We start from the raw sequence: 24,474 nt of genomic DNA, 5'->3' as shown, positions 1-24,474 counted from the left end.
GTCTAAAGGCTTAGTCAGTCTTGATATATATAGAAAGCGAAGGAGACCACAACATTCAAAATTTTCAATTTCCACGGCATAAAAAGTAGATAACATGAAAATACAGATTTTAACAAACTTAAATAATGCGATTTTTAAATTCCTTATCAAATCTACTCAACAATTAACAAGATATCATATACAGACACTTATCCAAATTGCTTTAAAGCCACAACATGTGTTTCAAAAATGCTAATCAATCAAAATTCACGTGTAAAATGTCTGTTGGGGCAAACCACAAAAAGATAACTGAATATACAGTGGCGGAATAAAAAAAAAATAGTAGAAAAATAAATTTTGAAAATATATACATATTTTGTAGTATTTGCGTTGTAAAAATACGAAAGGTTGCCAAAAATTTACTAAAATTAAATTTTTTATTAACTGCAACTAGTTCAGTTAGAATAACAAACAAAATATTGTATTTAATAAGAAAAAACGATAAGTAGAAAAATGTGGAGCCTAAAGGTGTGAACAGGATGAAATACACCGCTTTTTATACCCTCAGCCTTTAGGCTAGAAAGGGTATATACACTTTCATACGGACAAAATGTGCCTCATCGAAATAATGGTTTTAGACCCCAAGTATGTTTGGACGAAATGTGTTTTAGACAATTTGGAGTTGATTTAGCAATGTCAGTCCGTCTGTCTGTCTGGCTGGCTGGTGCGCACGATAACTCTCTAACGGTTGAACCGATTCGGTTAAAATTTTGGCTTTCGTAATATTTTGTCCAAACTTAGTTTAAGTTCGAAGATGAGCTATATCGGTCCACTCCTTCCGGTACCTCCCCCACAAAAGTTCCAAAATGTTCGGAAAATTTGTGGGCACGATAACTCTTGAAGGGAGTAACCGATGTGGTCCATATTTTGCACATCGTGAAATTTCTACCAGACTTAGATAAGGTTCCAATATGGACTCAATCAGCCCCCTCCTTCGGGTACATCCCACTCAAAATTTCGGATAAGTTCAGTTTAGGACCTGCTCTCAAATAGCTTTGATTTTTGTTGCCGCAGCTTGTATTAACTTCCCCCCATATGACGGTACAAGTTTCATCAGGGGAAAGTCCATACTTCTTGAAAAATGGCCGGAAAGGTGCAAAAAGCCTCTATGACACCTTGTTTGGTGGTTGGAGCGCAAAATAACTCTCGAACGGATCTGTCGATTCGGTCCAAAATTTGGCCTTCGTAATATTTTGTCCAAACATAGTTTATATTCGAAAATAAGCCATATCGGTCCACTCCTTCAGGTACCTCCCCCACAAAAATTGAAAAATGTTCGTAAAAAATTGTATATAATATATCTACCAGATATAGATCAGGTTCGAATATGGACTATATTTGTCTTTGTCATATTATATCCAAACTTAGTTTCATGGGGCAATACCGGTCCCCAACTTCCGGTACTTCTCCCCAATATTTAAAAAATGTCACTAAAATCACTTGAATGGGCCAACCAATTTGGTCCAAACGTTGGTTCTCCTAATATATTGTCAAACTTTAGTTTAACTTTTAAAATAGGCCATTACGGTCCTCCCTAAGGGTACCTCGCCCACAAGAGTTCAACATTTCTGTCTTACTGCAGTTAATTCCTAATCCACATTTTTGTCGACAATTTCAAATGTCCAAAAAGGGCCACAAAATTCAGAAGAGACTTTAAATACATTCGATCTGTCCGTAGATGAAAGTTTCATTTCACATTGGCTGAGGGTATATATCTGTCGGCAAAGCCGACTGACACTTTTTTACTTGTTCACGTTCAGTTTCATGTAAAAGATTAAAGGCCAATTACTACCTAATTCAAATGCTGCATAATTCATTTGAATTAGGTAGCACTTCATTGTGTTTCTACCTTAATAGATCATACGGCTTCTTCCGGTTCAATCTACGTCGTACACCTTCAGGGTTATTGAGGTTTATGGCTTTTGGATTAAGATGGGCTCTAATTTCTGCCTCATGTTTTTTGGTAATGAGATTTATTTCTTCAGACACTGTTTTCACATGAAGATATCTGTGAATATCTTTGTATCTAACGTATCACTGTGCGTCAATATATTCCTATGATAAACTTTATTTTAGAATGTCCGGATTTTGATATTTTTATTTTGGGTTCATCCCCAGAGTTGTATTCCATACTGTGATATATGTTTTAGCTGTTTATTGTAGATTAATAGTTTATTCTCTGTTAATAACTCAGATTTTATCCCACTTAGATATTTTAGTTTAGACCATCCTAGACACTTTGCGTTATTTGATAAAGGTATGTATGTATGTTTGTACCACATACATTTTCTTTGGAAAGTTTTACAGTTTTTAGCCTAAACGTACTCAGTGCCGTCATGAATCCACCCTACCCGCTTAATAGTCTGGTGCATAACAATCCCACTGTCTTTATTATTTTTTCCATCACTGTGTGTGCATTTTCAGTTAATATCTTTTGTGATAAGACTATTTTGTTTAATAACAACAGAAACGAATAGTTTTTGTTGTTCATTTGACATTAAGAAGATTATTATTTAAAATTGTTAACCACAGCAAAAAACCAAGAAAAAATAATAAAAACAAAATAAAGTAAAAAAATTAAAAGAAATGAATGACCCCTTCCCTTTTGAAAAAAATAAATGCAAAACAAAGAACAAGATTGATAACGGATAGTGTGGGTATAGATAAGTTGATCTTCAACATTTGAACCAAAGAAAAGTACAAATTTGGGAGTGGGGAGTGGTTTTGTGATAGTGACCCGATTTAAAAAATAAAAAAATAAGCTTAGAAGAAAAAAGTGAATGGATCAAGTTCAATTAAAAGTTTGTATTGGAAATGTAATATTAAAAGTAAACACACAGAAACAAAACAAGCAAGGTAATTAACTCGAATAAGTGTCGGCTTTTATTGCACAGTTAAGCATTAAATGCCAATCCATCAAAAAAAGAAATATGTTTAAAAAGCTTTTTCATATGAATAGGTCATGAAACTTTAAAAATGCTTTCCGCACGTGTTTCATGTTGATTTGAAGGGAAAAGTTATATTTTTGGAATTTAGAAAGTAAAATAATTTTCAGTTTCTGAATAGAGAACTAGACGAATGGATTACCAAGATGCAGTACATTAAATGGTACAAAATATTAATGCAATGAAGGATATCTTTCAACGATGTAAGAAAATACAAAGGTTGCTTAAATTACATTAACAAATATCTTACAGCCAAAAATACCAAAAAATTAATTTATTGCTCAACAAATATAACTATATTCCAGTTATGTATTTATTCATTATTGCCAAATTAAAAGAAGTTTTGCATAAGTATCAACCAGTTTAAGAGTCATATGTCTGGCACTTATTTTGAACTAAGCTATGTAACTGAAATTTAACAAGTTCGGCCGAGGTTTATTTAATTGTAAGATAGGTCTTTAAAGCGAGGATTGCAAAAATGCATTCATATTAAAGAAGCCATTTTTTGGGAAATATGTTGATACTCAATGTAAAATAATTTAGAACGTAATAATCCACTAACAGAACATCGACAAATAATTTAGGACCAAATTAATGAAAATATATAAGGCTGAAGTTTTCTTTTGAATAGTATGTAGGTTAGGGTTATGACTTTGTGGCGAAGCAACCATTGAATTTGAATTTTTCATTCTTGGTAGGTAATGCAATTGGTGATCAGTACAGGACTGGGCCAAGTAAGTGATTCTGTTTTAAAGTCATTGTTTTTGGAGCAGATGCCCGAAAATGTGAGTATTGTGCGTATTATCCTTATTGGTAGCAAAGGTACATTGGATGAAATAGCGGCACAAGTAGACAATATCATGGAGCAATAATCTCCTTCTATTTCGACGATATCAAACAGCTCTGTATCCCTAAACGCAATTTTAGACAAAATATATGCTCTGGAGAAACGTTTTGGGGATATTCGTAGCAAGATTTAACCGACGCTCACGAAGCAGATCTAGAAGTCGCAACAATAGAAAGGAATACTGTTGGTATCATAATACATTTAAGGACAAAGCGTTAAAATGTGTTTCCCCATGTTCATTACTAAAAAACTATCTTTGTATTTGGACGTCGCGGCATCCGAATCTATGATCAACACTTCATGCCGCCTTTTTGTTAGAGATCGATGTTCCAAATATGACTTTTTGGTGCACACGGGGGCTGATGTTTCTGTCGTTCCAAAATCATTTCTCAAGAAGTCAACGCCCATCATAAACAATAATAACGCTGCTGTTAGTCTTTTCGCTGCAAATGGTACGCCAATTAAAACTTTCGGAACCAGCATTGTATCATTGGACCTAGGACTCCGGTTTCCAGTTTCAAATGGAGATTTGTTATAGCAGAAGTAACCAAACCAATAATCGGTTCGGACTTCCTTACACACTTCCATATCCTTCCAAATTTAAAAAATAAACAGCTAGTTGACGGTAAAACCTTTATGAAGTCTCAAGCAGAGCTTTCAAATATATCTCCATACTCTGCATTACTTTCAGAATTTCCAGATATTTATAATATGTCAAATGTCTTACAAAGACTCCCTCAGCATACTGTCTATCATCATATTGAAACCAATGGTCCCCCGTGTCATGCTAAGCTCATCGTCTTGATTCTGAGAAGATAGAAGCCGCAAAGAAAGAATTTGAATACATTGTGGAGAATGGTATAATTCGTGCTTCAAATTCAGAGTGGTCCAGTTCATTGCATATGGTACCTAAAAAGGACGGAACGTGGAGATTCTGTGCGGACTATAGAAGTCTTAACAAAAAGACTATTCCAGATCGATACAACATTCCGTTTTTGCAGGACTGCAACCAAAAGCTTAACGAACTGTTTTCTCAACGTTGGATTTAGTCCGCGCATATCATCAGATTGATGTTCACCCTGATGATATTAAGAAGACGGCTGTTGTAACACCCTTCGGTTTGTATGAATATTTGAAAATGCCTTTTGGATTAAGAAATGGCGCTCAAAGTTTTCAACGCCTAATGGATAGTGTTCTTCGGGGATTATATTTTGTGTTCTGCTATTTGGATGATGTACTGATAGCATCTACAAATCAGGAGGAACATTTAGAACACCTGAGAATTGTTTTGCAGCGGTTTAAAGATCACGGATCGTTTTAAACTAATCAAAATGTAAGTTCGGACAATGCGAGGTACATTTTCTTGGATTTAAAATAAATTCTCTAGGCATTATGCCAATTGATTGTAAAGTTGAAAAAATTCTACAATTTCCCAAACCGAAGACTATTCAGGACCTTCGTCAGTTTTAAGCTATGATAAATACCACTTAATGCTTATCTTCAAGGTGCACGAAAAAAGGATAAGCGACCAGTTGTGTGGACAAAACAGTCAGAAGAAGCTTTCGATCGGTGCAAGTCACTACTCGCTAATGCTGATGTACTATCACATCCCATTTCTAATGCCACACTAGCCCTTAAGGTGGATGCTTCAAATTTTGGCATTGGTGCGGTGGTCGAACAACTGGTGGACAACAATTGGCAACCATTGGCTTTTTACTCTTAAGAAGTTAAGCTCTTCTCAAATGAAATACAGCGCTTACGATCGAGTACTGCTTGCTGTTTATGAAGCAATCCGCCATTTTCGATACATGCTAGAAGGACGCCGATTCATATTGTTCCCCGACCAGAAATCATTGTGCTTTGCTTTCAATAAAAATCCAGATAAATCCATCTGGAGACAGTGGCGACATCTGAATTTGATTGGTCAATTTACTACATACATTCGTCACATTTCCGGCCGAGACAATATCGTTGCCGATACGTTGTCTAGAATTTCAGATATATCCACAATTGACTACACAAGACTACATTTGGCGCAATAGAATGATGAGGAACTTCGTCAATTGTTATCATCGAAATTAAATTTTAAAAATTAAACCTTTTCAAATTCCTGGCAAGATTAGACATTACATACCTAAAGAAATGCGTAGGTCAATATTGGATTCAATTCATGGTCTTTCACATCCGGGGAACCGGTCTACTCGAAAACTTTTATCTCAACGTTTTGTGTGGCCCTCAATGAATCGAGATGTTGGTAGGTGGACCAAAGCCTGTCAAGCATGTCAATTAGACAAGGTTAGTCGTCATACAAAATCTCCTTTGTGGCGGTTTGAAATATCAACAAGAAGATTTGCTGATATCCATGTTGACATTATTGGTCCCTTACCTCAATCGGAAGGGTTTCGTTACATTCTCACCATTGTTGATCGTTATACCCGATGGCCGGAAGCAGTCCCAATTAAAGATATTACATCGGCTACAATTTGTGAGAACTTATTATCCGCGTGGGTTTCATGGTTTGGCTGTCCTGACAATATTTATACAGATAGAGGAGCTCAATTTACATTGAGCGGATACTTTTTTGAAATAAAAACGAATGAATGTTTCTTTCGGCATTTATAGGCAAAAGTTCATTCATTCTCACTACAGGAAATCATTTTTGAGGAAAGATGTCAAAAAGTCTTAACCCTAAGGTAGGTATATAAAAACAATAAGTAATTTATTAATGTAACTGATTACACCAGCTTCTTCCAAATAAGTGGGATGTAGTCTTTCTCTTTTTTTGATGAATTTTAAATTTCTTCTTGTTACTCATTCACTGCCTTTTCATTGATAAGCAAATAAAAGTTATTTTCGGTTTTCGCAGAAGGGGGTAAAATAAAGATAATGAAATAAAGCAGATGAGACATAAGACATGCATCAACATTTTATCACCCGAAAAAAACTGTATGCATCTTAAATTGCTGGTCAAATAAAAGATTTCAAAACAAAGAAATTGAAGATAAGAATTTTTTTGATTTATTTCTTAACTCGTTAAAGATGTGCATAATTGCAGCATACGTTAGCATGGGGTTCTAAAATTAATATAAATACAACCACATTAAAAAATGTGATTATTGTTTTGTTGGTACCAAATCCAAAAGGTATAAATGTATAAAATTTATGAATATCGTTGTCAAAAGCAGCATTGGATGTGAGCTATCATGCTTGAGTCGGAATCCGTGTCGAGAAAAAAACTATATCGGACTGGAGGGTATCGGAGGAGTGTTCCTTTTCAGGTCATAAGGCGATAAACTCTCAAGTCCCTTATAGATGTAAAAGGCAACCGCCTCATAAAAGCACCAGGTATACCAACTGGAAGTATTCGAGTTTCTAGCTTCTTAGAACAGAACATCCCTCCCTGTTTGAAGTTCTGGAATTTCCCACAGTCTTGAAGAAGCTTGAAAGTCGAATAATTCCCAGTTAGTATTTCTGGTGCTCCTATGAGGCGGTTGCCTTTTACATCTATAAGGGACTTGAGAGTTTATCGCCTTGTGACCTGAAAAAGAACACTCCTCCTCCGTAAGGTAATCTCAAAGGATCCAGAGATTCGGGGTGCAAGAATGCTAATTCTTATCCTAGTTTGGATACGTATAGAACCTACCCTCCTGACAAAAGGGCCATTGTTGATAGGTTGATAAGTAATTCAAGGATTTCTTGGGCGATCGATGATTCAGATGCTTCACCATATTTAAGGTGATTTTTAGAGTTTGTTTCCTATTGAGACACATGCCAATACTGTGGAAAGAGGTAGCAGTGATTTATATTACCAAGGCTGGGAAACCAAGCCACACGTTACCGAAGGACTACAGACCAATTGCTATCCTTCTTTCAACTAAAAACTTTAGAAAGGCAACTCGCAGCATGTAAAAGGGAAATCTACAGAAACAGCTTGACACGAGGTAGTGCGTTATATAGAAAAGAACATAGATGGCTCGAATCATAACTTGGTCGCCTTTCAAAACATAGACGGAGCTTTCAATAATGCGAAACTCGAATCCATCCGTTCGGCTCTATAGCTACTGAGTGTTCTCTCTATCCCAATCAATTGGATTGATAGAATGCTGGATAGCAGACTTATCAATTCTCCTTTACTGTGTCTTCTCATGCTGAATGGGATATTCAAGGAATTTGATAGACTAGGAACAACTAGCGTAGTTGCCTATGAAGATGACGTATTCATTCTAATCAGTGGCAATTTTTTTCTATGCTGTCAGAACTGATGCAAGATGCATTGGTAAAACTCTCACACTAGGCTCACCATAATGGCCTTGGTATGCATCCAGGAAAGACGGAGTTGGTACTGTTCACCAGGAAAAGAAATATCTTTGACTTTGTGCCACCAATACTAGAATGCGGCAAATGAATCTCTCTACAGAAGCGAAATACCTGGGAATGGTCCATAACCATCGGTTAAGATGGAAGAGGAACAGAAGAAGAGCGCACCAAGAGAGTCCTAATTGCACTTTGTTCCTGTAAGAACTCCATATTACTGAATGTTTTACGGAATATCCAACCCCCGAAGAATGATCATATTAAAAACTTGTAATATAGCCGATAAATTTTGTTTGGTACCAGGGTACTGCAATGTTAAGAGAAATGAGACAGTTGATGAACTGACAAGACGAAGCACCCAGTCCTCGGACCTTCGGGGCTAAGATTGGTTGTAAGGTATCGAAATCAATCTGGTCTATAATTCTTCTCTCACTATTTAAATCAGAAATCAAAATCGCTGTACGGGTCATTACAGGCCACTGTGGACAAGTAAATTGGATGACAAAGAAACATTGAGTTTTACTGGATATGTGAGGATGTGAAAGATAATGAAAAAACAAGTAAAAAAGTATTAGTAGGCTTTACCGACAGAGATATACCCTCAGCCTATGTGAATTGGAACTTTCATCTATGGCCAGATCAAATGTATTTAGGGTCTTTTTAGAATTTTGTGGCACTTTTTGGACATTTGAACTTGCCGACAAAAATGTGGATGTGGATTAAAGTTCAAAGTTTTGCGAAAAAGGGAATGGACCGACATAGTGCATTACGGAAGTGGATCTTATTTTGAGAGTTATATCTTTTCGATATATATCGCGGCCACTAGTCATTTCACTTGGTTATCGTACACCTGTTGGACCAGTATGCCAGGAAGCAAAGGATCTCCGAACAGACCCTAAACTACGCTTGGACATAAATGTTCACCTTTTGTGGGGGAGGTATCCTAAGGAGAGGACCGATATGGGCCATTTTTAGAAGTTAAACCAAGTTTGGACAAAATATGACGAAGGCCAAATTTCGGACCAAATCGGTTTCTCATTCGAGAGTTATTGTGCTCTTCAGCTACTACATATGGTGCCATACGGGTTTTCTTTACAACTTTCGGGCTGTTTTTCCAAGATGTATGGACTTGCCACTGAAAAAAATTTTACCGTCGTAATTGAGACAGCGATTGCAAGTTGCTTCAACAGAAATCAAAGTTAGTCAAGAGCAGGTCTTAAATTGAACTTATCCGAATTTTTGTGTGTGAGGTACCCGAAGGAATGGACAAAAATAGTCCAAATTCAAACCTGATCTATATGTGGTAGATATATTAGGATGCGTAAAGTATGGACCAAATCGGTCCTTCCCTTCAAGATTTATCGTGCGCACAATTTTTCCGAACATTTTTGAACTTTTGTGGGGGAGGTACCTGAAGGAGTGAACCGATATGGCTTATCTTCGAACTTAAACTAAGTTTGGGCAAAATATTATAATATATAATTGTTCCACAAACATCCCAGATGGGACAAGGCAGACTTCTCTTATATCAATGAGTGCACGCCGATTCATATTGGATCAATGATATGGGACCTACTTTTTATTGCCGAGTCCGAACCTTCTGAGTGCAAGGCGGACGTGCTAACCATTGCACCACGGTGGACAAAATATTATGAAGGCCAAATTTTGGATCGAATCGGCAGATCCGTTCGAGAGTTATCTTGCGCTCCAACCACTACACACGGTGTCATAGACAAAACATGTTTTCTCAGGAAGTATGGTTTTGCCCCTGATGAAACTGGTACCGTCGTATGGGGGCCGTGAATACAAGTTGCTACTACAAAAATGAAAACGAAGTGAACTTTTCCGAGGTACCCGAAGGTGTGGACCGATTGAGTCCATATTGGAACCTCATCTAAATTTGGTAGAAATTTCTCGATGTGCAAAGTATGGACCAAATCGGTTACTCCCTTCAAGAGTTATCGTGTGCACAAATTTTCCGAACATTTTCGAACTTTTGTGGGGGAGGTACCGGAAGGAGTGGACCGATATAACCTATCTTCGAACTTAAAGTTTGGACCAAATATTGCGAAAGCCAACTTTTGGACCAAATCGGTTCATCTGTTCGAGAGTTATCGTGCGCACCAGCCAGCCAGATAGACAGACGGACGGACATTGCTAAGTCGACTCCAAATTGTTTGAAACGCATTTCGTCCAAACATACTTGGGGTCTAAAACCATTATTTCGATGAAGCACATTTTGCCCGTATGAAAGTGTATATACCCTCGTTAGCATAAATGCTGAGGGTATAACGAGCATCTTTTCTTTGGTTTCCTGGACTGTCAATCAAAAGACATAGACAGAAGGGTGTGCATGAGATGGCATGTCTCTCTTAGTTTTCCTCCATATACTCTGCATACCTGGTGCAGGCCACCCTAGACAAAGCATGTTCAGAAAGTAGTTCTTTCTCTACCTCTTCCATGTCCTTCTATCTTTCTTTCCCCCTTCTGCCACTTTTTATCTCTTTTGAGGATGAACACAATGAGCCGCTGGTCTCCGAGTGACCACAATGAGCCACTTTTTACCTCACAATGAGATGGACACAATGAGCCGCAGGTCTCCGAGTGACCTCTAACCAAACCCAACACAACATAGTACGTTTAGATTAACCAAATTTACTAGATTTCAAATGTCAATTCCATTGCGTATACGTCAAATTAAATCCTCATATCCCCAGTGGATTTTATTTGGAATTGACATTCCATTGAATTTCGTAAATCTGAACATACTTTTAGAATCGTGGAAAAATTTATATTGTTGTAATCTAAATCACTAGGTCTACCTTCGATTAAAATTTCAAAGCAATCCACGAACAGTCCTTAAACTGCAGTTATACGAAAATTTTAAACTTTTGTGAGGGAGGTACTGGGAAGGTTTTCAAATATAATCTACCTTTGAACTTGATTTAAGTTTTAGAGATATATTACGATGTTCAAAGGTTGGACTAATAGTTGGACCAGCCATTTTGGTTGATCACCATTTTATCGCTGTAAACAGGACCTCATTCAGTACCTTCTGTAAAAATTTCAAAACGTTCCTCAAACAGCTAATAAACTACAAATAAATGGAAATTTTGAACTTTTGCGAGGCAGGTACCCGAAGGTGTTTCCCGATATAGACTTTCTCGGAACTGGATGCACGTTCGGAAGAAATTTTACGACGTTATAAAGTTTTTGGGTCATTATCTCAGGAATTATGGACTTTCCCCCGAGAAAAAACCTTGTTGCAACAAATTTAAAACGATCCGAGAGCTGGCATTAAACTGAAATTTTGTGTGGGATGTACCCGAAACTGATTTATGTCTATGACTATTCGAACCTGATTTACATTTATCTCGTTGATCCATTCGAGATTTATTGTGTGCACAATTGTAGGGAAAAATATTTTAACTTTTGTGGGGGATGTATCGGAAGAAGTGGACCAATATGGTCCATCTTCGTACTTGATCTAAGTTTGGAGAAAATATTACGAGGACCAAATTTTGGAACAAATCGGTTGATTCGGATTTCGGCCAAACATATTTGGAGTCTAAAACAATTATAACATCGTTTTTGAGCTCTACAAATCATGTATAGAAATTTGTCAAAATTCACTAAAAGCCAACTAAAGCAACTTCGCATCCAAACTCTTCAATTTTTATCTTCTTTAATAAATTCTGAAGTAATAATAACGGTTAAGAATATAAACGTTCAAACTATACATATGGTATTAAAAAATATTCAGTACAAACAATTCTTCTCCGAGATTCCCACGTGTCAGACAGCTTTAGAAAATATATAAATAAACATCAGATTTAATCTGACCTAATAGAATTACATACCTTAGGAAATCACAAGCTTGTAAATTAAATTTTGAATTATGTATTAAATAGTTCCGTTAAAATCAAAACAACCGATTGGCGGGTAATGTCAAACAACTTTGCCGAACAACACAAGCGCAAACACTAAAAAACATTACCAAGCCATGTACTTAAAGAGACAATCAGGCGGGGTATCTATCTGTCTGTCTACTATCAAAGCGAAACAAAACAAGTCAAAACAACACATTGAGAAAGACAGGCTTTATTTTTTCGGAGGAACGTAGCTCTAAACCACAACTCAGATATAACCAAAACCAAAAAAATAAAAACACCATAAACACAGATACAAAACACCACACAATTTAAGTAAATAACCAAAGCGCGATTTATAGATAAAATACAAAAACAAAGAATATTGTACATATATGAGAAAACCCATTATCACTCATACAAACATATTCGTTTGAATACTAGTACGTACCCACAGAGATACAACAGCGCAGTGCGTCCAATTTGAATTGAATGAATTGTGTTAAACTCAAAAAAAGAAATCAATTCAACCTCGAAAATGTTAATTCACTATTTTTGCTTATTACGGTGAACATATTTTCTGGTGCACTGAAAAATAAAGTCTAACGAAGTTCAATACAAATTACATAATGCTGATGAAGCATCCTTTCTTTCAACCTTACTTTCTTTTAAAAAGGGTATATAGAAGCACCCTTTCTTACAGAAAGCGTCTATAGAAGAAACCTTTCGTTCAGACAGTGTCTATAGATGCACCCTTTATTTCAGAAAGTGTCTATAGAAGCACCCTTAAATGGTCTATAGAAGAAACCTTTCGTTTAGACAGTGTCTATAGATGCACCCTTTATTTCAGAAAGGGTCTATGGAAGTATCCTTTCTTTCAGAAAGGGTCTATGGAAGTATCCTTTCTTTCAGAAAGGGTCTATGGAAGTATCCTTTCTTTCAGAAAGGGTCTATGGAAGTATCCCATCTTTCAGAAAGGGTCTATGGAAGTATCCTTTCTTTCAGAAAGGGTCTATCGAAGCAGCCCTTCTTGCAGGAAGGGTCTGTCGAAGCACCCTTCCTTTTAGAAAGGGTTTATCGAAGCACCCTTCCTTCTAGAAAGGGTTTATCGAAGCACCCTTCCTTTTAGAAAGGGTTTATCGAAGCACCCTTCCTTTTAGAAATGGTTTATCGAAGCACCCTTCCTTTTAGAAAGGGTTCATCGAATCACCCTTTATTTTAGAAAGGGCTTATCGAAGCACCCTTTCTTTTAGAAAGGGCTTATCGAAGCACCCTTTCTTTTAGAAAGGGTTTATCGAGACACTCTTTCTTTAAGAAAGGGTATATCGAAGCACCCTTTCTTTAAGAAAGGGTTTATCGAAGCACCCTTTCTTTAAGAAAGGGTTTATCGAAGCACCCTTTCTTTAAAAAAGGGTCTATCGAAGCACCCTTTCTTTAAAAAAGGGTCTATCGAAGCACCCTTTCTTTAAAAAAGGGTCTATCGAAGAACCCTTTCTTTGAGAAAGGGTCTATCGAAGCACCCTTTCTTTGAGAAAGGGTCTATCGAAGCACCCTTTCTTTGAGAAAGGGTCTATCGAAGCACCCTTTCTTTGAGAAAGGGTCTATCGAATCACCCTTTCTTTGAGAAAGGGTCTATCGAAGCACCCTTTCTTTGAGAAAGGGTCTATCGAAGCACCCTTTCTTTGAGAAAGGGTCTATGGAAGCACCCTTTCTTTGAGAAAGGGTCTATCGAAGCACCCTTTCTTTGAGAAAGGGTCTATCGAAGCACCCTTTCTTTGAGAAAGGGTCTATCGAAGCACCCTTTCTTTGAGAAAGGGTCTATCGAAGCACCCTTTCTTTGAGAAAGGGTCTATTGAAGCACCCTTTCTTTGAGAAAGGGTCTATCGAAGCACCCTTTCTTTGAGAAAGGGTCTATCGAAGCACCCTTTCTTTGAGAAAGGGTCTATCGAAACACCCTTTCTTTGAGAAAGGGTCTACCGAAGCACCCTCTCTTTGAGAAAGGGTCTATCGAAGCACCCTTTCTTTGAGAAAGGGTCTATCGAAACACCCTTTCTTTGAGAAAGGGTCTACCGAAGCACCCTCTCTTTGAGAAAGGGTCTATCGAAGCACAGAAAGTATCTATCGAAGCACCCTTTCTTTGAGAAAGGGTCTATCGAAGGGTCTATCGAAGCACCCTTTCTTTGAGAAAGGGTCTATCGAAGGGTCTATCGAAGCACCCTTTCTTTGAGAAAGGGTCTATCGAAGGGTCTATCGAAGCACCCTTTCTTTGAGAAAGGGTCTATCGAAGGGTCTATCGAAGCACCCTTTCTTTGAGAAAGGGTCTATCGAAGCACCCTTTCTTTGAGAAAGGGTCTATCGAAGCACCCTTTCTTTGAGAAAGGGTCTATCGAAGCACCCTTTCTTTGAGAAAGGGTCTATCGAAGCACCCTTTCTTTGAGAAAGGGTCTATCGAAGCACCCTTTCTTTGAGAAAGGGTCTATCGAAGCACCCTTTCTTTGAGAAAGGGTCTATCGAAGCACCCTTTCTTTGAGAAAGGGTCTATCGAAGCACCCTTTCTTTGAGAAAGGGTCTATCGAAGCACCCTTTCTTTCAAAAAGGGTCTATCGAAGCACCCTTTCTTTGAGAAAGGGTCTATCGAAGCACCCTTTCTTTGAGAAAGGGTCTATCGAAGCACCCTTTCTTTGAGAAAGGGTCTATCGAAGCACCCTTTCTTTGAGAAAGGGTCTATCGAAGCACCCTTTCTTTGAGAAAGGGTCTATCGAAGCACCCTTTCTTTGAGAAAGGGTCTATCGAAGCACCCTTTCTTTGAGAAAGGGTCTATCGAAGCACCCTTTCTTTGAGAAAGGGTCTATCGAAGCAGCCTTTCTTTGAGAAAGGGTCTATCGAAGCACCCTTTCTTTGAGAAAGGGTCTATCGAAGCAGCCTTTCTTTGAGAAAGGGTCTATCGAAGCAGCCTTTCTTTGAGAAAGGGTCTATCGAAGCACCCTTTCTTTGAGAAAGGGTCTATCGAAGCACCCTTTCTTTGAGAAAGGGTCTATCGAAGCACCCTTTCTTTGAGGAAGGGTCTATCGAAGCACCCTTTCTTTGAGAAAGGGTCTATCGAAGCACCCTTTCTTTGAGAAAGGGTCTATCGAAGCACCCTTTCTTTGAGAAAGGGTCTATTGAAGCACACATTCTTTGAGAAAGGGTCTGTCGAAGCACCCTTTCTTTGAGAAAGGGTCTATCGAAGCACCCTTTCTTGGAGAAAGGGTCTATCGAAGCACCCTTTCTTTGAGAAAGGGTCTATCGAAGCACCTTTTCTTTGAGAAAGGGTCTATCGAAGCACCCTTTTTTGAGATAGGGTCTATCGAAGCACCCTTTCTTTGAGAAAGGGTCTATCGAAGCACCCTTTCTTTGAGAAAGGGTCTATCGAAGCTCCCTTTCTTTGAGAAAGGGCCTATCGAAGCACCCTTCTTTGAGAAAGGGTCTATCGAAGCACCCTTTCTTTGAGAAAGGGTCTATCGAAGCACCCTTTCTTTCAAAAAGGGTCCATCGAAGCACCCCTTTTATGAGAAAGGGTCAATCGAAGCACCCTTTCTTTGAGAAAGGGTCTATCGAAGCACCCTTTCTTTGAGAAAGGGTCTATCGAAGCACCCTTTCTTTGAGAAAGGGTCTATCGAAGCACCCTTTCTTTGAGAAAGGGTCTATCGAAGCACCCTTTCTTTCAGAAAGGGTCTATGGAAGCAATCTTTGTTTCAGAAAGGGTCTATCGAAGCACCCTTTCTTTGAGAAAGGGTATATCGAAGCACCCTTTGTTTCAGAAAGGGTATATCGAAGCACCCTTTGTTTCAGAAAGGGTATATCGAAGCACCCTTTGTTTCAGAAAGGGTATATCGAAGCACCCTTTGTTTCAGAAAGGGTCTATCGAAGCACCCTTTCTTTCAGAAAGCGTCTACAGAGGCACCTTTTCTTTCAGAAAGCGTCTACAGAAGCACCCTTTCTTTCAAAAAGGGTCTATCGAGGCACCCTTTCTTTCAAAAAGGGTCTATCGAAACACCCTTTCTTTCAAAAAGGGTCTATCGAAGCACCCTTTCTTTGAGAACGGCTCTATTGAAGCACCCTTTCTTTGAGAAAGGGTCTATCGAAGCACCCTTTCTTTCAGAAAGCGTCTACAGAAGCACCCTTTCTTTCAAAAAGGGTCTATCGAGGCACCCTTTCTTTCAAAAAGGGTCTATCGAGGCACCCTTTCTTTCAAAAAGGGTCTATCGAAACACCCTTTCTTTCAAAAAGGGTCTATCGAAGCACCCTTTCCTTCAGAAAGGGTCTATCGAAGCACCCTTTCCTTCAGAAAGGGTCTATCGAAGCACCCTTTCTTTCAAAAAGGGTCTACCGAAGCACCCTTTCTTTCAAAAAGGGTCTATCGAAGCACCCTTTCTTTCAAAAAGGGTCTATCGAAGAACCCTTTCTTTCAAAAAGGGTCTATCGAAGCACCCTTTCTTTCAAAAAGGGTCTATCGAAGCACCCTTTCTTTCAAAAAGGGTCTATCGAAGCACCCTTTCTTTCAAAAAGGGTCTATCGAAGCACCCTGTCTTTCAAAAAGGGTCTATCGAAGCACTCTTTCTTTCAAAAAGGGTCTATCGAAGCACCCTTTCTATCAAAAAGGGTCTATCGAAGCACCCTTTCTATCAAAAAAGGGTCTATGGAAGCACCCTTTGTTTCAGAAAGGGTCTATCGAAGCACCCTTTCTTTCAGAAAGGGTCTATCGAAGCACCCTTTCATTCAGAAAAGGACTTTCGAAATACGTTTTTTAGAAGAACGTATACAAGCACCCTCCTCTCAGAAAGGGTCTATCGAAGCACCCTTTCTCTCAGAAAGGGTCTATCGAAGCACCCTTTCTCTCAGAAAGGGTCTATCGAAGCACACTTTCTCTCAGAAAGGGTCTATCGAAGCACCCTTTCTTTCAAAAAGGGTCTATCGAAGCACCCTTTCTTTCAAAAAGGGTCTATCGAAGCACCCTTTCTTTCAAAAGGGTCTATCGAAGCACCCTTTCTTTCAAAAAGGGTCTATCGAAGCACCCTTTCTTTCAAAAAGGGTCTATCGAAGCACCCTTTCTTTCAAAAAGGGTCTATCGAAGCACCCTTTCTTTCAAAAAGGGTCTATCGAAGCACCCTGTCTTTCAAAAAGGGTCTATCGAAGCACTCTTTCTTTCAAAAAGGGTCTATCGAAGCACCCTTTCTTTCAAAAAGGGTCTATCGAAGCACCCTTTCTTTGAAAAAGGGTCTATCGAAGCACCCTTTCTTTCAAAAAGGGTCTATCGAAGCACCCTTTCTTTCAAAAAGGGTCTCTCGAAGCACCCTTTGTTTGAGAAAGGGTCTATCGAAGCACCCTTTCTTTGAGAAAGGGTCTATCGAAGCACCCTTTCTTTGAGAAAGGGTCTATCGAAGCACCCTTTCTTTGAGAAAGGGTCTATCGAAGCACCCTTTCTTTGAGAAAGGGTCTATCGAAGCACCCTTTCTTTCAAAAAGGGTCTATCGAAGCACCATTTCTTTCAAAAAGGGTCTATCGAAGCACCCTTTCTTTCTAAAAGGGTCTATCGAAGCACCCTTTCTTTCAAAAAGGGTCTATCGAAGCACCCTTTCTTTGAGAACGGCTCTATTGAAGCACCCTTTCTTTGAGAAAGGGTCTATCGAAGCACCCTTTCTTTGAGAAAGGGTCTATCGAAGCACCCTTTCTTTCAAAAAGGGTCTATCGAAGCACCCCTTCTTTCAAAAAGGGTCTATCGAAGCACCCTTTCTTTCAAAAAGGGTCTATCGAAGCACCCTTTCTTTCAAAAAGGGTCTATCGAAGCACCCTTTCTTTCAAAAAGGGTCTATCGAAGCACCCTTTCTTTCTAAAAGGGTCTATCGAAGCACCCTTTCTTTCGAAAAGGGTCTACCGAAGCACCCTTTCTTTCAAAAAGGGTCTATCGAAGCACCCTTTCTTTCAAAAAGGGACTATCGAAGCACCATTTCTTTCAAAAAGGGTCTATCGAAGCACCCTTTCTTTCAAAAAGGGTCTATCGAAGCACCCTTTCTTCCAAAAAGGGTCTATCGAAGCACCCTTTCTTTCAAAAAGGTTCTATCGAAGCACCCTTTCTTTTAGAAAGGGGGTATATAAGCACACTTTCTTTCAGAAAGGGTCTATAGAAGCATCCCCTAGCAAAACAATCATTAGCTGTATTTAAACGAAAATTTCGAACTTTTGTGTGGGAGGTACCGTACCGACAAAGTTCAACTTGGAACTAGATTCAATTTCGGCACTCATTTTTACCTTAGTTATAGTGCAAAACAGCGATTTTAGTTGTTCATTTGTTATCATCTAACATTTTTTCTCGAGTTAAATCAAACAATTATTTGTTAATCAATACAAAACAAAAATCGTGCTTATGTTGCATGTACCTATAGTTAAAAAAAGCTTTTGAAAGGTTAAAAACAAAAAAGTTTTGGTTCGACAAAAAACGCAGAGCTTAAAACCTGAAAAAGTTTATAGAAACTATGTCTGCTGTTATATGCAGAGTAGCACGATTTTGGGTTTCAGTAAAACAGGTTGTTTGTTTTATTTTGAAATGGACATTTGAAAAATATTAGATAATTTTTTGCAAGCTGTGCTTTGTTGATGTGATTCCACCAATTACCTAGTTATGATGTTAACAGACAGAAGGGGGATTTTTTCGACGAGAGCAATGGGTGTGGGCATGCAATTTAAGAGGAAATACATGCAACTTGGGGGAAATTTGTGTAATTTTAATTTGTTGGTATTTAAAATAAGTATTGAAATGTGAATAGTTTTTATGACCTTGAAAAACAAGGGAAAAGTAAAAATTATTTTAAAAAACTTTTTTGAAATAAATACATCATATCATACCTATCAATTTATCCACTACTTTAGGTTCTCACTAGTGTCAAGGGACACATCAAAATGAACGTAAATTTTTTATAAAAATTTATCCAGTAAACCCCAAGTCCAGATTTATAAACCGATGTAAAATTGCTTTGTATCAATTTTCACTTTGTCGATGAGTGATGGGTAGAGGGTTCTCATATGTCTCCCCTATTACCTATTGTAATTAAGAAAATATGAGATTTATTGGAAATATATGTAATGGAATTGATAATTAAATCGCGATATATATTTATGTATTAAATTCCGTTTGATGTAAATACGCTCTAACCAATGATAGACGCAAGATTTTGGGTATTTTTTGAATGACTAGAAGTAGTCTTCACTATCACTAAGCATTCGATATCAGATTCTGTCATTTCAAAATCAATCGGTAGCAAATGTTTTGGTAGCATTTCCACGTGCATTCATACACTCGAACTACCTACATAAAGAAGCAATTAGTACTACATTAAAAAATGATAAAAAGTTACAGCCGCAAACATATCCAGAAAATGAATTCATATCTACATGACACATTTCATTCACTAGCTTCCACTTTCATTGCAAACAAATCACTCTGAATAACACATATTCATATAAAACGGTGTGTTCTCGTCGATCTTATCTACTGCATCAATTATACTTGTAGAACCACTTGTTGAAAGTACGTGAATTGTGTCGTACTGTGTGTGTGAACTAGTTGCAATGACGTTTAATGAGATGAAATTTTGTAAATTGTTTTGAATTGTTGCTTTTAATAGCCTCAAAGGAGGGTTAATTATCCAAAACAGTCGATACAAACAAAAATAACATATCAAAGCATTTCGTGAAAACAATCAGCATTAGATTGCGATAACGTTAACCTGGATAGTTCGAATCATTCTAAAATTAATTGGGAAAAAGCTGTCCCACTTGGCTACGTAGCTTAAAATTTTCCAACGAAGAAGGGATAGAAGAACGAGAGTTTCTGCGTAAATAACAATAATCAGTCTTTTTACCCTCAGCCTTTAGGCTAACGGGAGTATATCGTTGCCATAAATGCCAAAAGTCGTAACTAACAAAATAATAATTTTACAGGAGAAGCAAAAGACGTTATAAAATGAAAAACTGTTTTTTGGAATATTAATCGTATGAAGGCGGGTATATGGGATATTATCAATCATATACGAATGGGAGTAAGTAATGAAACCAAAACCGAGGAAACGCTTGGATTTGGGATCCGTCACTACAACAAAATCTGCAATGTTATACCATTTTCCGAAATGCCTTTTATTGAATAGGATCGTTTCTTTTTTAACGTAGAAGCTTGAAATTTTGCAAGAGCATGTATTTTAGTCTTATGTATTAGTTTCAATCAAAAAACTAGGTTTGTCTGTTTTGGAGATACGACTTGTTGTTGTTGTAGCAGTATAAAAACCTACGTAGAAGCATACGTTTGATGCTGGGTTGGCAGCCGCTGGCCGGGTCAATCCGGTACGAAAGAACCCGCTGTCGTGGCATTTATGGTGACGATATGCATACGACCAAAAATGCACAATCCCACGGCAGCGGGTTCTTACAATGTCCGTCCGTCTGTCTGGCTGTCTGGTGCGCTCGATAACTCTCGAACGGATGAGCCGATTGGGTCCAAAATTTGGCTTTCGTAATATTTTGTCCAAACTTAGTTTAAGTTCGAAGATGGGTTATATCGGTCCACTGCTTCCGGTACCTCCCCCAAAAAAGTTCGAAAATGTTCGGAAAATTTGTGCGCACGATAACTCTGAAGGGAGTAACCGATGTGGTCCATACTGTGCACATCGTGAAATTTCTACCAGACTTATATGAGGACTCAATCGGTCCACTTCTTCGGGTACATCCCACAAAAAATTTCGGAAAAGTTCAGTTTAGGACCAGCCCTCGAATCGCTTCGGTTTTTGTTGTAGCATCTTGTATTCACCGCCCCCCATACGACGGTACAAGTTTTATCTGGAGCAAGTCCATACTTCCTGAGAAAATAGCCTGAAAGATGCGAAAAAGCCCCTATGGCATCGGGTGTAATGGTTGGAGCTCGAGATAACTCTCGAAAACATTTGCCAATTCGGTCCAAATGATCGCGGCCCGGAGAGCTATATATCGTTGTATTCAGGGTGCCAAGGGCTATCTACTGTAAAAATGTCAGCCCGATCCGAGAGGTGCCCATAAACAACCTTAAGGTGTTAAAGTACGAAATTTCCGAAATGTCAAGACCCATATCTCGGGAAGTATGGACTTCCCCCCGGAAAATGATATATCGTTGGGATCAAGGTCCCAAGAGCTACCTATGGTAAAAATTTCGGAAGATCCAAGAGGTGCCCCTAAACGACACTTGTTCCAAAAATTAAAATAAATATGACCATTTTGGATTTACAACCAAAGTAACGTTCCCATGACAGTGTTTTTAGATTCGAATGTGAAGAGAACCTGTTGAATAGGCGCAACTTTTGTAACACTGTATCTGTTCAACTGCGCAGTCAAACCAACTCAGCTTACTCGTATTTCCAAGGTATTATATTTCCCTAGCGCTCTATTCTACTGGTTAAATACGTCGTGTTTTCCCAATTCTTCAATTGTAAGAACTCAATCTATATCGGTCCACTGCTTCCGGTACCTCCCACAAAAAAGTTCGAAAATGTTCGGAAAATTTGTGCGCACGATAACTCTGAAGGGAGTAACCGATGTGGTCCATACTGTGCACATCGTGAAATTTCTACCAGACTTATATGAGGACTCAATCGGTCCACATCTTCGGGAACATCCCACAAAAAATTTCGGAAAAGTTCAGTTTAGGACCAGCCCTCGAATCGCTTCGGTTTTTGTTGTAGCATCTTGTATTCACCGCCCCCCATACGACGGTACAAGTTTTATCTGGAGCAAGTCCATACTTCCTGAGAAAATAGTCTGAAAGATGCATAAAAAGCCCCTATGGCAACGGGTGTAATGGTTGGAGCTCGAGATAACTCTCGAAAACATTTGCCAATTCGGTCCAAAATTTGTCCTTCGTAATATTCTGTACAAACATAGTTTAAATTCGAAGATAAGCTATATCGGTCCACTTCTTCAGGTACCTCCCCCACAAAACTTCAAAAATCTTCGGAAAAATTATGCGCACGATAACTATTGAAGGGAGTGACCGAAGTAATCCATACTTTGCACATCCTATTATATTTTCCAGATATAGATCAGGTTCGAATATGGACTATTTTTGTCTACTCCCTCGGGTACCTCCCACACAAAATTTCTGATAAGTTCACTTTGATTTTTGTTGAAGCGATTTGCATTCGCTACCTTCTTTACGACGCTAAAAGTTTTTCAGGGGCAAGTCTATATTTCTTGGGAAAACAGCCCGAAAGGTTGTCACCGTATGTGGGTTCGGAGAGCACGATAACTCTTGAACTGTTCAACCGATTTGGTCCAACATTTGGTCTTCATCATATTATATCCAAACTTTCATGGGCAATACCGGTCCGGTACTTCTCCCCAATATTTAAAAATGTCACTAAATGCTAGGACGATATCACCTGAATGGGGCAAACAATTTCGACCTCCTAATATTTTGTCAAAATTTAGTTTAACTTCTAAAATGGCCCACATCGGTCCTCCCTAAGGGTACCTCCCCCACAAAAGTTCAACATTAGTGCAGTTAATTCCTAATCCACATTTTTTTCGGCAAGTTCAAATGTCCAAAAAGGGCCACAAAATTCCGTAGGCGAAAGTTTCACTTCACATTGGCTGAGGGTATATATCTGTCGGCAAAGCCGACTTACACTTTTTTACTTGTTTAGACCTCAAGTATGTTTGGACGAAATCTGTTTCCGAAAATTTGGTGTCGATTTTGCAATGTCCCTCCGCCTTTCTGTCTGTCTGTCTGTCTGCCTGGCTGGTGCGTACGATAACTCTCGAACGGATCAACCGATTTAGTACAATCTTTTGCTCTTGTAATATTTTGTCCTAACTAAGATGAAGTTTAGTCCACTCCCTCGGATACCTCCGCCACAAAAGTTCAAAATATTTTATCAAAAAATATGCGCACGATAACTCTCGAAGTGACCAACCGATTTGGTTGCACGTCGTGATATTTCTACTAGACAAGTGCGGTTGAAGACCTGCTGTCGAATAGTTTTGATTCCCTTTTTTTGCAACTGGTTCTTCCCGGGGTCTCTTTTATCGCAGTTCAAGTTTTTTCAGGGGCTTGTCCATACTTATAAAATGGTAAAAAAACCCTACGGCCGCCATGTTTAGTAGCTGGTGCGCAGAACAACATTCGCACAGAATACTGGGTTGATAGATAAAGTTCGAAGATGGTTCTTATCGGTCTATCCTACCTGTACCTCCTATTCCTCCTCCTCCTATTCTACCTCAAACTTATTTTAAATTCGAAAATGGGCCATATCGGTCCACTTCTTAATGTACCTTTCTCACAAAAGTTCAACATTTTTCTTTAAGTGCAGTTTGAAGTGTGTTCGATTTTTAACCAAATATACTCATTATGGTCCTGTTTACCATGTCCATGCTTCCTGACATAATGGTAGAATAGCTTTAAATTATACGGAGAACAACTGAAATGACTGGAGGGCGCGATATCTATCAAAAGGAATCTCTACCAAAATAAGATCCACTTCCAAAATGGACTACGTGGGTACATTCCTTCAGGTACCACCTCCGCAACACTTTTGAGCTTTAATCCAAATCATTGATTCTCAAATATTTTGTACTTTAGCCTCTCTGAGAGAGTATTTCCTTTGCTAAACAACTGCAAATGTGAAAAAGGTGAGTGTGTGTTGTTGTTGTACTTCCGGTAACGTATATGGGCTAGCATAGCTGATCCAAATCCATATCCCTACGTCCAAAAAGGGCCCTAAATAAAAAAATTTTGGTGATGTTTATTGTGTAGCCGGTATTCGCTGAGGGTATACATCTGTTGACAAAGCCGACTGATACTTTTTTACTTGTTTGATTGATATTATCAACCGGATGCCTGACCCATAGAAAGGAAGGAGTGTTCGTATTCTTCGCTCATAACAAAGCAGCTAATCCACACTTCAGTGTGGGGGCGTTGCTAGACGCACTGTGTCCAGGGGAATTAAGAAAGCTGTGATATAGACCGTTTGGTAGGTATGCACATTAAATTCTATACTTCAGTATATTCCGGGATCATTGGCATCACCCTTCTTCAATACCCCTAAGTCATATGTTGTTGTTCGAACCTCTGATAATTCACATTACCTGCAAATCAATTACAATGGACTCCGACGTAGCATAACGGTATTCGGGAACAAAGGGACGTATGAGCTTCGTCGAACCAAACCAAATAACCCATAGCCTGGGAACATAATTGCTGAGTGACTGCCCCTTGTTGTTGTTATTGTAGCAGCATAGAAACCGACTTAAAAGAATAGCTTTGATACTGGGTTGGCAGCCGCTGGCCAAAACACTATGGTTTCGGGTCAATCCGGTACCCAAAGAAGCCGTTTGAGTCTGGATACAGAGGAACCAGAACCTGATAACTGAAAAAATAAATTATCATTAACCCTATTAGTTCATT

The 24,474-nt window shown here is 38.6% G+C and overlaps 1 protein-coding gene across 2 annotated transcripts in view; it reads right to left on the bottom strand.

The window, feature by feature from the left end:
• Positions 1-24,474, bottom strand: part of Ctr1A (Copper transporter 1A) — a 39,408-nt gene that overhangs the window by 12,148 nt on the left and 2,786 nt on the right. The window contains exon 1 of one of the 2 annotated variants that reach the window (XM_073977065.1): positions 12,006-12,343. The exons of the other annotated variant lie outside the window; for it this stretch is intronic. The gene's annotated coding sequence lies outside the window, so the exon portion shown is untranslated. Of the gene's footprint in view, positions 1-12,005; positions 12,344-24,474 lie in introns of those variants that run through there. 2 annotated transcript variants of the gene reach the window in all.

The sequence above is a fragment of the Musca autumnalis genome, unplaced genomic scaffold (genome assembly GCF_047663935.1).
Source record: "Musca autumnalis isolate F117 unplaced genomic scaffold, ASM4766393v1 scaffold_3, whole genome shotgun sequence".
Taxonomy (NCBI): domain Eukaryota; kingdom Metazoa; phylum Arthropoda; class Insecta; order Diptera; family Muscidae; genus Musca; species Musca autumnalis.
The sequence above is the reverse complement of the archived record's forward strand: the minus strand, read 5'-3'. Positions and strand labels throughout refer to the sequence as shown.